Genomic DNA, 13,642 nt, shown 5'->3' with positions numbered 1-13,642 from the left:
CCCATTCTGAAAGGTCATTCTGCACCAATTCGTCTTTATGCTGCTCTGCAGTATAAGTTTCACAAATGCAATATTTCACTCATGTCATATTTAGTGAGAAAACTAAGCAACAGCTATAAGTTCACTTGTAGGCTGTGAAGCAGGAATGAAAAGATATTATGATCTGGTATAATGGCCAAATGCTGCCTAACTAAAAATAAACACCAGTGTAGTTTGTAACCCATGCACTTGAGACAGGTCTTCTAGCATAGCGTATTTATCTTCAGCGAATAACAAAGAGAAAATGAACACAAGTTTAATTCTGTAACAGAAAAAGCCCCAAACAAACACAGAGCCTTGCAACACATTCACTAAAGGCTCCAAGTAATATTATGCAAACATCCTGCAATCCTCCAAATATATTCACAGGCATATTTATGTTTCATCATGACTGGTAACTTCCAAGGGCCATGACTGTTAGTCCCAGTACTCTCAGTCTGCTGACAGAACAATGTCCTTTCCAGTAAACCTTCCAGCTGGTAATCATCAAGAGTACCTACCCATACCTTTCAACCTCTTAGCTCAAGAAATCTGGACAAAGCTTGACATAATGGAAGGACAAATGTCTAAAATAGGGACAGATTTTAAATCGTGTTCTCATAAAATTATAAAGTTGCTAGAATAACAGGATTTGAGTTAGCATGCATTTTTGGGAGGGTATGAAGTCTAAAACTCATGTTTATGTAATTATTTAGTGGCTTCAATCCTCAGATCATCCCAATGATTTAAGAAAAAAGCTGGTAATAAACGCCAATAAAATATTGTCTGCGGATCCACCAATAAGTGCCACATGTCCAAAATAGTGCAAGCCGATTTATTGAACCAAAAAAACACAAAACTAACTCAATGCGCACAATGTAAAATGCGATAAAATAAAATAATTAGAAATCTGTTAAGCACTTTCACCCATGATGATGAAGCCCGGCTGTCATGGGTGAAAGTGCTTAACAGATTTCTAATTATTTTATTTTATCGCATTTTACATTGTGCGCATTGAGTTAGTTTTGTGTTTTTTTGGTTCAATAAATCGGCTTGCACTATTTTGGACATGTGGCACTTATTGGTGGAACCGCAGACAATATTTTATCATCCCAACGATTTGCTGGAAAACCACAAATTTTATGAGAACAGACACAAAATATGTTGCATAAATCTAGACAATTGAGAGGTATGCCTCTACCCTTGGCCATAATAGTCCCTCTCTGCTGACAGGCAAACATTGTTGCCAGGTTGTTCTAAAGTCTTGCCTTTAACTGTCTTTTTTGCAGGTGTTCCATTTCAGTCTTTACTGCAGCGTGCATGCTTTATTGTATTGTTGGGGTACATATAGCATATCTGACTCAATAAAACATGTTAACTGGAACCCTGTAAAAACCCTCCCTCTTGACAATGCTGTTACATACTTCAATACTACATTCAATAACCTACTAGACAGCTTTGCTCCCCCCAGAACTAAAAGAATCAAAAACCAAATCCACCCCTTGGCTAACTAAAGCAACTATTACACTCATGCATCTCCAAGACAAATCTTGGAAACATTACCAAAAATCTAAAACACCTAAAACCCTTACTGAATATAAGCAACTTCATAATAAAGTGAAAAAACAATTTGCTTCAGGCCAAAAGTCCTACTACGCCAAGCTTCAAAACAATCATAGATCCAACCCCAAAAAATTTTGGAACAGTATATCTGCTCACCTCTCTCCTAGCAAAAAAGACAATCCCTGCCCTGACCCTAATTCTCCAGATCACATCTTAGCTACCCAATTCAACTCCTTTATTGATTAAATAGCCAAGCTCACCACATCATTCTCCAATAACACTTCTACTCCACCATCATCCCACACCCTCAACTCTAGTCCCACTGACATCAACACTACTCATCTCCCCCCCTTTACCACACAGCCCGTCTCTCTACACACCATAAAAAAACTTCTACTAAAACTAAAACCATGCTCTCATGCCCCAGACAACCTTTCATCTAACTTTCCCAAGCTAGTGCTGATGGCGTAGCTCATCCCATCACCATACTTATCAACCATTCAGTCCAAGAATCCCATGCACCCTTCCTCTGGAAGAAAGGAGGAAACAATACTGAAATCTCCAACTTTTGTCCTATAGCCATCCTGTCCCCTGCCTCAAAAGTCCTTGAAAAATGCATACACTTGCAACTCCTTCCCTATCTCCTAGACAATCAACTTATTTCCCCTACTCAACATGGATTTAGACCTGGACATAGTACTACCACTGCCCTTCTGTCCTTCCTTGACATCATCAATTGCACCCGAGATTCTGGCAACATCTCCTAGACTTATCAAAGGCCTTCAGTACTGTTTCCCACAACCTTCTGTTGTCCAAACTCTCTCTTCTTAATCTCTCCCCTATCTATTAACTGGTTTTCCAGTTACCTTTCTAATAGACAACAAGCCGTCAAGTGTAACAATAGTACCTCTCCTTCCTTCACACTCCAACAGGAGTTTCACAAGGCTCAATACTAGGTCCCTTACTTTTTAACATCTTCATTAATAATTTTCATCAGTGCATTCCTAATACCAAACTTATCCAATAAGCGGATGATTCCACCATAATTTGCTATGCTCAATCCCTCCACAAACTCAAGCGACTAACACAAGATGCCTTCTCTTGTATTGAGTCTTGGATGCTGAATAATAACCTTGCTCTCAATGCATCCAAAACCAAAATCATAATCTTTGCCCCATCTAAAAACACCTCTATCGATAAAAATCCTTCTCCAAACTCAAGTCAGAATAAGATTCCCATTGAAATAGTCTCCCATACAAAACTTCTGGGTTTATCATTGATCAACATTTAAAGTTTGACATTCATATACAAACTAGTATTAAGAAAACACACCAAAAGCTCGGAATGCTGTATCGTCACAGCCGTTATCTCACTCCCTCATCCAAACATATACTCTCCATTTCCTACCTCATCCCCTCTCTCTTGTATGATCCCCTCTCCTCACCAACCTTCAATCCTCCCTAAAGTCAAAACTGTCATCCTGCTACAATAAAATGTCTTAAGTTTGCTACTGGGACCAAATCCTCCGCCCACCACTGTGATGCACTGCACTCCTTGAACTGACTGGAAATCCCCCACTATCTCTCTTACATTCAACTGCTAACTGCTCAAAAACTCATTTTCAAACCCATTAACTGCCCATCCCTCTCCTCCATACTCACCTTGGATGATCCTGACAGAATACTCAGGTCCAGTAACCAGAACCTCCTCAAAGTGTACAAACTCTTACATGCACCAGGACAATTTCTCCTGTCTTTTTCCCTTGCTTGTCTATGGAATTCACCCCGCCCCCCCCCCCACATTAGAATCACCCAAAATCACTCTGCCTTCAAGACCATGCTCCATTCCCATTTCTTTTCTCACTGGGAATGCTCATGCTCTCACCCCATCTGACTCCCTCTATTTAATTTCTGCTTCCCCATCCTTTTTTTTCCTTTTTCAAAACTCAACCTACTGACTATCTTCAATTCATTTCCATTCCCTCCCCCTTTTTTCCTTTCTCATAACTCACCCTATTCACCTCCCACTGTTCTACTCTCTTCTAATTCTTCCTACATCTCACCTCATGAAACTATGAGTGCATATATGCCTGCACTCCAAATTATACTTATGTACTCCAAAATACTTGTGTTTTAATTTCATTCAATGCTTTGTTACAATACCTTGCTCAAATGTTATTATCCTGTCTTATATATTACTGTGTTTAGCAGTTTTTGAAAATTGTATTGTACTTTTTAAATTTGTTGATATTAGCTTTGCAATATTTGTATGTGGAGCTTTCCTCCCCAAGACCCCATTGAAAACGGGCTCATTTTTGGCCCAATTGACTTTCCCGGTTAACAAACTGCAAATAAAAATAAATAAATAATACATATAGCAACTCAACAGTAAAAAGTATTTCCATAGAAAATCAACTTTTTCACAATAAACAACCATTTAATCTGGAAAAACAACATTTTAACATTATTGTAATATTCACTATGTCACAGCATGTAAGAGAATACTGTGGCAAGAAACAGCACCAGGAAAACCTTCATGACTCTGATGGAAAATAGATATAGCTATATATAGCAGTCTGTACAATTCTTCCAGCTACATAAGTGATCACTTTGTCAACAAAATCAGGCCTGTAACATCTACTTAAGCTGAGCAGCCTATTTGCCAGAATGCAGCCAACTGTTAATTATTGTAGTGAGAACTGCAGGAGAATGTATTCAGTTCCTGCTTTATGCTAACAAGAAGACATCAGTCAGGACCTATCCCTGTGAACAGTAGGCATAAAGCATCAAACCATTCCTGGAATGTTACACTGCATACACAAACTACAAGCATTTCTGCACTGTTATCAATTCATCTACTGTTATGCCCTTGGGAACTGGGAGGGAATTGGAGACTGGTGAAAACACAGGCACTTTGGGAACACGCAAACTCCTTCACGTGGACGCTCAAGACATTATCTGCAGTAGGTAGACAGGCAATGTGAGACAACATCATGAATTCCTGAACTATGCACCACCTAAGATGACATAATGAACCAAAAATGGCTCTTTAAAGACTGGATATTCCAAATTGCGGAGCAAGTTAAAAGATAACTTGCATAAAAAGGTTAGCAATGACCATGACAGTTGCTGATTATGAGTCAGTTCCCCAAATATATTTTACATTTCTTGGAGTTTAGTCTTAATGTTTGTTTTCTTTGATAAATACATCATTGAGAATTTAGCATTATACTTTTCTTCTTTGACCAGAAAGTTTGCAGTGAATTCTCAAATAGGTGCAACCAATTCTTTCACTGACTCCACAATTAATACTACCACTGCGAGATGCAATGTTAAGTCAGACTTCTTTAACTTATTGTATGCCAAACAAAGCTTATCAAAATAGTAACCTGGAAACACTAGATCCTGGCCAAGTACATATGGGCTTATTGAAAGAGGCTACCAACCCCACCATCAGGTTATTCATAGGTTCATAGGTTCATAAGTTGGTACTAGGCTATCAGCCCTAGGGCCTATACAAGCCTTGCCATAACAATTCCCTGGATATTTCTTCCCACAATATTTACTTCTCTGGACCCCTGTCTAGCAGGGCGACTGACATGATCCCCGGGGTAAATTTCCTATCTCCCATCCAATCATCAAGGTTCCTTTTGAAGAGGGCCAATGAGGTGCTCTGACATGTATGGGCAGTCTATTCCAGAGTATGGGGAGTCTCTGGGTCAGGAACCTATCCCTCCAGCATGTTTTGTTCATTGTGATGTCAAGGTTTAGATCCCTGGAGCGTGTGGCTCTGAGGGATTGGGATTTCTTTAAGTGGAGCATGTCCAACAGCTCAGGGTTTGACATGGCCTTGTATGTTAAGCAGAGATCACCTCTGAGTAGACGATATGCCACAGAGTATAGCTGGAGATTTTTAGATGGTCAGCATATGGCATCTGCTTTAGGCCTGTGATTCTTTTAGTGAGGTATTTCTGTGGCCTTTCCAGCTGTTGCAGATGTCTTGTGAGGTACATACCAAACAGGGCATTATACTCTATAATGGGTCTAACGAGGGATGAGTACAGTGGGACAATGACCTCCTTTTTTCTTTATGAAAAGCCCTTAATGATGAGGTGTGCCACATAGAAGGATTTCCTGACTGTTGTGGCAATGTTGTTATCGAAAGTGAGACCACTGTCCACCTGTGCCCTAAGTCTCTCATCACACTTTCAATGTTTAGTGTACTGCCACCTATGTGGTAATTCATGGGTACATGTTTTTTTTTCCAAAGGGGATAACTATACATTTCTTGGCATTAAGCTTGAGCCCATGGCTCTGGCACCAGGCATCTGTTTCTGTAAGGCCTTTTTGTAGAATATCCACATCATTTGGAGATTCAATAATAGCTCCTAGTTTGCAGTCATCTGCGAACTTTGTTAGCCAGAGTCCCTTAGTGTTGGCCTGTACTTCACAGAAGTAGATGCCAAACAAGAGTGGTCCCAGGACTGAAACCTGAGATACTCCACTTGTCACTTGTCTGGAGCTGGATTTGGAGTTGGCTACTTTTACAGTCTGGGTTCTGTCAGTAAGCCAGTTGGCAACGCAATGAGTGATGTAGGGATTTATGCCCAGCTTAGTAAGTTTAGCTATGATTCCAGAGTGGGGGATGGTGTCAAAGGCCTTGGTGAGGTCCAGATAGGCTGTGTGGACCACCTTACCCTCATCCACAGCTCTGTAGACTGATTCAAAGAAGTCAATCAGATTCAGAACTCAAGATCGGCCCTTCACAAAGCCAAACTGGGTGGGATCCAATGTTTGAAAGTTGCCAATGTCTTTGTTTATAAGTTCCATGATAATGCATTCCATGCCCTTGCAGATCAGGCTTGTCAGACTGATGAGACAGTAGTTCCTGGGATCCAAGGTGGATCCCTCCTTGTGGAGTTGGATAACTGTAGCTGTGCGCCACTCAGTGGGCACGAAGCCTGAGGTGAGGCTATGATTAAATATGACACTTAAATGATGTGCCAGTTCATTTTGTAGTTCATGTAGTACACAGCCTGGGATGTCATCTGGTCCCATGGGTGCTGTATTCTTAGCTTTGGAGAGTGAGGTTTCTACCTGTGTGGCCGTGATTACCGGAATTTGGCAATCTTTTGGTATTGAGATGGGCCCTTTAGGGGCTGAGAGGGGGGTGAATTTGGCACTAAATTGATCTGCCAGGATATTGGCAATATCCTTGGGATCAGTATATTTAATGCCATTCTGTTGTAGCTCAGAGCAGATCTGAGAATTGCCATTTAGATTCTTGTCCAAGAATTATCATAATCATGAACCAGTACATGTAAAGCAAGTATTTTTGGAGTTCGTTTTACTACATATGGTAACTTAAACCCCAAAATATTCACTTTACATGAGTAGCAGTCCATCCTTTCCTAGTATTTGGTCTTTCCAGACACAGTACTGACTGAAAAGGTCAATTAGAACAGGATGTGTCATTGAGCTCTTCCTTGACTGGGTTTGCTAAAAAGAAATGGTTGCAAAAGTTATAATAAGCTCCACCCCCGGGACTAGCTGGAATATTCACATGTATTGCATCTAAAGTCATATCCTCCCAAACCAAAGAAATAATCCCACTTCCTGACTTTCATGTTTCCCCTCTCCTCAGTCCTTTAGTGGCCACAATGTCTTATGCTCTCTTCCCCCCAGTCATATATTATTTTATGTTTTCCTGTCTATTTCTTACAACAAATTAAGAAAGAACTTAAGGGACCTCCATCTCATTCTCTACAAACCCTTTAGATTAATGACTGGCTGTTCTTACTCTTCTGAGAATGCTTTATACATTCAGACTACACTGCTGAGCCACCATTTGTAGCCTAGACAATGATCTCACCAATTTTCCAAGACATGTGATTGTACCAGACCTGATTTAGTTTCATCCCCTTTCCATAAGGAATAGAGGGGTCAATCCAGGGGTGTACTTACAAATGCCCATCCAGGCATCCAGGTTATGCTTAAAAAAGGTTAGAGAGCTACTATGCTTTATATTTTAAGGAGTCTATTCCATACAAGAGGTATTCCCAGTGAAAAGATATTTATATCTCCAGCAGGTCCTGTTTATGTTAAGGTGGTAGTTTAGATCTCTTGAGTGGGTATTTATGGTGATATTAGTCTTGTGAATGTGTACAATGTATATGTTTATTTAAGTATATCCCCGGGATTCATGAAGCTCGGCGCAAGGCCGGCGTTAGGCTTGCGCCGACCGTGCGGCATGTAGATGGCGCAGTAGCTCCAAATGCATATTAATGAAGGTGCGCTGTCACCACAGCTATGTGCAGAGGAAATGATGCGAGTGCATAGGGCATGTCGAAGTGCCGCACGGAGGTGTGGAAATGTCAGCTGTCGACGTGCAACCTAAAATGCTTGCATATAACAATTTGCCTGCAATAGTAATCACACCTGTCAGTGTCCATGGATATGGAAACATATGCAAAGCATGCAAGACAGTTCTTGCGAACATAAAATTAAGAAGCAAACACAAATGCATGGTAGGGAATATCGAGTCTCCATCCCTTGAACAAATGACATTGAAAACTGTGCCCGTATTCTAAAGCAGTGTAGATAGTTATACCAAGTAGAAGTGAAACGCAACATGTTAGCGCGCTGCCAATAGCTATGTCTAGCCCAATGGTCAGGGTTACCAACTGTCCCACATTCTGAGGGATAGTACACAGCTGGGCAGATGTGTCCATACCAAAACCATGATAATTGTAAATATCTAGCGACCGTATGACATAATTATATCCCACAACGCATGTAATAGTCACATACAATAGGTATGTCCATATGTAACATACCACATGTGGCAAGAAATATAATAAGCAAGAAAACGAAACAGAAGGAGCATGTAAACTGCCACAACAATAAGCTAACATGTAGGCAGAAAGGAAAAGTACCATCCGTAGTGCTGACCGTGGGTATGTGTTGTCCTGTAAAATCAGATATGTGCCTGGAATATATCCCATCCTGGACATATGAAAAGGTGGCACCCTACCAATGGTCAGAGCAGTCGGCCAAAATCCGCCCATATGCGGTCCAAGCCGTACTTGTCAGGATGTGTCACAGTGTCTGGAATATATCCCATCCTGGACATATGAAAAGGTGGCACCCTACCAATGGTCAGAGCAGTCGGCCAAAATCCGCCCATATGCGGTCCAAGCCGTACTTGTCAGGATGTGTCACAGTTGAACAGGTATTACCCGGGTGTACCAACCATGTCATGAAAGTTAAGTATGGGCGTGTACCTATGTGCTTGATGTACAGCATGTGGAAGGTGAAACATGCCAGGGTAGTTCACACAACCATACATGTACCTGACATATGTAGTGTATGCAATGTGTTCCCTTGACCGTGTCATGGGCCATCAACCAAAGAAGTGATGGATGGACTGTCAGGAATATGTGTGTGGGGGGGATGGGTAATGGTATAATCCACAAAGGCGGGACTGTGTTGGATGCAGAATAAGTGAACTGGAGGTGTATGAGGGAGCAGCGGATGAATCAGAAAGAAACACAAAGAACAGGTATACACATCTGCAATACAACCTGACAGGCCATACTGTAGAACACAATCACACAAACATATGAATATTAAAATGTGAGATAGAAATGTACAGAAACGTCACCAGCACATACCCACAGAATGGTCTGGATGGAACCGGCCCATTCAAATGCAACACACCTGGATGCATAATTGAATACCCATCATCCCCTCCACAGCACACAACCCGCCCCCATACCTGAACATCCACCAAATCCAGCCATACGCGGCCTACTAGCTTGGCGCAGCCATATCTACACATAGTGACCACTACTCATATGTAGTAGACAGTGTCACCCAAGACAGTTTCAGGATTGCAAACTATGTATCCCTTGCATGTAAAACCCCATCACATTTTTGTAAAGCCAAAAGAATGGTCGGTATAGGTCTTGTTCAATTTTTGGATATCCCTCATGGGATAAGTAACCTGTGTAAACATCAGACTGGGTATCAGGACACGATGTCCAGTCCTGTAGACATCCGGACACAAGTTGAATGTGCAGTAGTGGTGCACGAGACTGTCCAGCCCTAGACGGTCATGCAGAACTTACTACCCAGGATGAAATACCTGCCCGTGACGCAGGTGTCCCCACATGAATAATCGAGAGAATATATTGTACAAATTCGCATAGTGGCACTTGGAAATAGGGTGATTAAGGCGCCAACGTAAACAGGGTACCTCCTGACCCACTGTGTGTGGGACAGTCACTGTTTGGGTAGGTGTGTCCTGACCATCAATGATACAGTGGCAAATGTCCTGTGATTGTAGGAAATAACTATGTACCATACTGCATGTAACAGTTGCCTAAAGCAGTCATGTCTGGATATAAAATACGTAATTCGTACAAGAAACAGACTAAGCAACTAAACTGCTAAAGGAATAGGCTCTCAGCTAGGAAAATAATGAATGTTCTAAACCCTGCACTGACCGTGGGTAGTGTCTCCAGAATATATCCCATCCTGTACATATGAAAATGTGGCAACCCTACCAATGGACAGAGCATTCGCACAATAACTGGCCAGCCTCTGAATCACTCACAAAGCCAGGGACCTTTGGAGGAAAGGTGTTGAATATGGATGACTAATGACAAGAATTAAGAGTACTAGACGCATTTAACTGCAGAAAATAAGTAGTAATAGATATGTCTCCGAATCTGTCAACACGTTCCAAGTTAATAGCACTAGTATTGTAGAAGTGTCCGTGATTATCCCTGATTTGTCATTGCCTTGTCCCTGTCACTGTTGAAATTAGTCCCCAAGTATCACAGAGGTCCGTACACATATGTAAACCACCCAGCTGTCACATTTGTTGACAGGATTATTGCATACCTGTAGTGACTTCATAAGTGATGTCCAGAATAATATTTATCGTATATATGAATGAATGAAATAGTCAAATGTGAAGGGAAACACCAGTGGAAACACCCCCCCGACCCTGTATCATGTAGTGGAATCACCCCCACCCTATATTATGTAGTGCTGACCTAATAATGTGGTCAGAGGTGCCCAAACCCCTGCGTCTGTAAACACAGGTAGAATGTTAAAATCGGGACCAACTCTGTCCATGTGCTACATCTGACATTTGAACAGGTACAGGGCAGTGCTGGTCACCAGTCAAACAAGCCTAAACCTGGACAAACACATGAACACCCTGACAATCAAACACATGTATGTGCCAGGACTATAAGCGTTGGAGTTCTGGATATCCTTGGAGTGAGTAGACATGCAGCACGGGTCCAGAGCAGTAGAGAATAGGGAATGTCGTATGTGTAGTACCGCGGTCTTCCCAGCAGGAGAATGGATGCCTGCTGTGTAAGTGAATCGGAGAGGCATATGTTAGGGTAGCTATGAACCATGGGTATACATATAAATGAAGCAGAACACCAATAGTGTAGTGGTTAGAGCATCCGCCTAACGTAAATGCATTCCCGGTTCAAGTACGACTATAGCTCATATCACTTTCTTGTGTAATGAATGCCTCTGTGCTGTAAAGTCAACATTTAAACACGTAAAGGTGAACGTGTGTTTTGCATGGGGATGTTAACCGGATTCCATCAATCAAAGTGGAACTGTCATAATGAATAAGGCACACCTAAGCACAAAGATGTGGCAGTAAGCATATGTAACCCACAATAAGGATATACAAGTGCACCTGCGCGTGTGTAAGCAGCTCCCAGCATAAGACATGTATGTTGTGTATAGATATATATCCACAGACATAAAATAAAGAAATACATGAAGAGAAATAACAATTAAATATATATATATATATATATATATATATATATAGAATGAACATCGAAAGGAGAAAGCATACACATGGGTTGTGCTGGGAATCTAGAGCAACTAAGGTATTATACAGTGCTCGCAGTGTATGTCAGATAAAGCTGCCCAAGAGTGAGCAGAGCACCGCTATTCACACCAGAGGCAGGGTCATACCAGTGGACATAATATCGTTGAACTGCTACGTCAACATTACACACAGACGGAATGTATTTCATGTTGTGACCACCTACACATGTAACCCGCAAATGGCCATAATCCATAACACCAGGAAAGGCACGTATGTGTAAATAATACACGAGGTGGTACAAAATGTGTGTAGGGCCCCTAACGGTCTTGAGAGGGCAATGTACAAAGGTGTGTCATGGCTGCGATATCATGTGGATAATGGCTGTTACGCGTGGAAACTCAAAACAGGTGGGTTGGAGGAACTATGGATATGCCATTATGGATACAGGTGTGCCAGGGTTGGTTGCGACGGTTCCAATGGAGCGGCCCATGTAGGTTAGCTAGTACTTAGATGCGATTCTCAGCTAGAGCGTCTTCTGCGTATAGACATGCGTGAATGGGCGTACCGTCGTTGAAGGTTGTGCATCAGGGCTGGCAACTATGCACGTAAAAGTCTATCAGCCAATCAGTAACGGACTGGAGTTCCGAAGTGGCAACCCCTAACCGGGAAAAGCCAAAAGACACAACAATATGCAGACATCAATATGTTGACGTACATTCTCTGTAACACATGCACTCCATTTATTGACATAAATAATATGAATGTGCACAGACACAAATACAGTAGCAGGTATACTAGGCTGTGTAGATGAGGAATAGGTCAAATGACACTGTATCACAACACACTTATCAGCGGCACTCCATACTTGAACAAAGTGCGACATCTGTCCACTGTATAATGTGCTATATACCGATTACAAGTTAACCGGAGTGAAGTGTCGTTGTCATAATGACTAAGGCAATAGTATGCTGTTGAAGCAGAGATAGAACCCAAAACGCATTTGTAAGTGTGTTTCTACGGGAAATGTATTGGTCAACGGACACACAGATGTGTATATATATATATATATATATATATATATATATATATATATATATATATATATACATACACATATACATACATGCAAACACACACACACACATATACAAACATAAATATGTATATATATATATATATATATATATATATATATATAGATAGATAAATATATATATATATATATATATATATATATATATATATATATCTATATACACATACAACATTTATTGATATATACACATATACACAAATTAAATATATATATGTCATTGTAGATATACACATGTACATAACTAGTTTACTGTACAGCAAGCAATTACGGGTAACATATGTGCAGACTGGGCACAATAAACAAATGTTTACCCCCACACCGCTCAGCTAGGCCGGTGAGACATACAGACACACAATAAAGGGAAATACACCACTGCTTTCCAAACCACCAGCAGGAAAGTACCAGTGGGAGAGATCTGCAAGGTCTACACTTTAACCATGGATAACGGGGTCCCTTGCGGGACACCAAAAATTCACTATACGAGCAGCCTATGGTCATTGAGGTGAGCAGGATGTAGCTGTACATGGAACAGTAGGTTGTGCAAGTGTGATAACACATGGGTTGACAAGACGTACGACATGTGTCCCGAGATGGGGAAAGCGGGCAGTGTGTAGGGGTGTGTTCATACACCAGCTGCGCTCACAATAAGTATGAGTCATGAGTGCTGTAGAGGGGTGTCAGGTAGGTGAATCATGGATATGCAATAATGGGCCTAAGTGTACAGGTGTCGGTTGGCAGAGATGTAGGAGGCACGCCCAGCGGAAGTAATTAATATGCCTATGTGGCCATTGCTGATGCTCATAACTCCCAAACATGAAGAGCATATCTACTGGATAGTCCGTAAGCCATATGGGGAACACATAGGGATTATATCAGTGCCCTGTACCCAATGATCATGGACGGCCATGATTATGAATCAGAATCCAACACAGTCCTAACTAAACCCCGCCAGAACTAGTGATATTAGGTCAACAGATGGTGGAATAGAAGTAATGCGTGACAGCATATCTCTATAGATATATAGATATATATATATATATATATATATCTATAGATATATATATATATATCTATAGATATATATATATATATATA

Source organism: Protopterus annectens, chromosome 7.part0 (genome assembly GCF_019279795.1).
Source record: "Protopterus annectens isolate FY-2018-M chromosome 7.part0, PAN1.0, whole genome shotgun sequence".
Lineage (NCBI taxonomy): Eukaryota > Metazoa > Chordata > Ceratodontiformes > Protopteridae > Protopterus > Protopterus annectens.
This window is presented reverse-complemented; position numbering follows the sequence as displayed.